The sequence below is a fragment of the Galeopterus variegatus genome, unplaced genomic scaffold, assembly GCF_000696425.1.
Source record: "Galeopterus variegatus unplaced genomic scaffold, G_variegatus-3.0.2 Scaffold4050, whole genome shotgun sequence".
In the NCBI taxonomy this organism is placed as follows: Eukaryota; Metazoa; Chordata; class Mammalia; order Dermoptera; family Cynocephalidae; genus Galeopterus; species Galeopterus variegatus.
In genome coordinates, this window is record NW_007730161.1 from 35,585 (window position 1) to 36,635 (window position 1,051).

Here is a 1,051-nt window from a genome sequence, read left to right on the forward strand (position 1 = left end):
CCTATCCTTACTTGACTTTATATCATATAATTATGTAATTATCCATATCCCCCACCAAACTTGTAAGCTTCACTCAAATTCTTTACTACTGGAGGACATAATGGTTTTCTCCTTAATTAAAACAAAACAAAATAAAAACATTCAAATGGTTTTCATTATCTTTGTGTAATCTCCCCCCACCCCAGGATATTTTATTTATATAACATTAACTCTATTTATAAATCTGCATGGCTTTGTCCTTGGCTATATCAAGAACATGGCCAGGACGAAGACATAGAGGTCTGGCTTGTGAAATTTATAAATATCAAAAAGCCAGGAAGGGGAAGCTAATCCTCTGGATGACAGAATCATGATTCAAGAAGATCTCAACAAGTTTTAACTATGGCTGCATTCAAGGAGATAAAATTTAGTAGGGAGTAAGGGTAAAATATTGCTTAAAAAAACATCATCTATGTGCATATACAGAATGTGTACATATATCATCTATGTGTATATAGCTAAACATAAAGTCAGTTTATGCTGACTACACCAGTGGTTTCCAGACAAATTTTTCAAAAAAACTAAATGAGAACCAACATAAGGCTGCCAACTTTTTATTGGTTAATTAAGAAAACTAAAACAAAAGAAAACAAAAACTCATAACCAATATCAGAAGAAACTTACTACCTATGAACACTATCATTTCATAAAGACCATTTTAAAATTAGAAATGCAGAAGTACAGAACTCAAAAAATGATCCCTCGAAATACATAAATATAACTTCAAAAGCCGCAAAACATTTTTCTGTCATTATTATTATTATTATTATTATTATTTTGCTTAGAACTGACAAAGACACTATTGTTGTTAAAGAGTTGACACAATTTTAGACTGTAAACACAAGCATATGGCTTAAAATAAGAAAAGGAATAGTTTCACGACATTCTACATTCAGACCATTACTGTAGAATTAAATATGGAAACGAGAATAGAACAAAAATAGGGCCGGTCCGTGGCTCACTCCGGAGAGTGCGGTGCTGATAACACCAAGGCCCCGGGTTCGGATCCCAC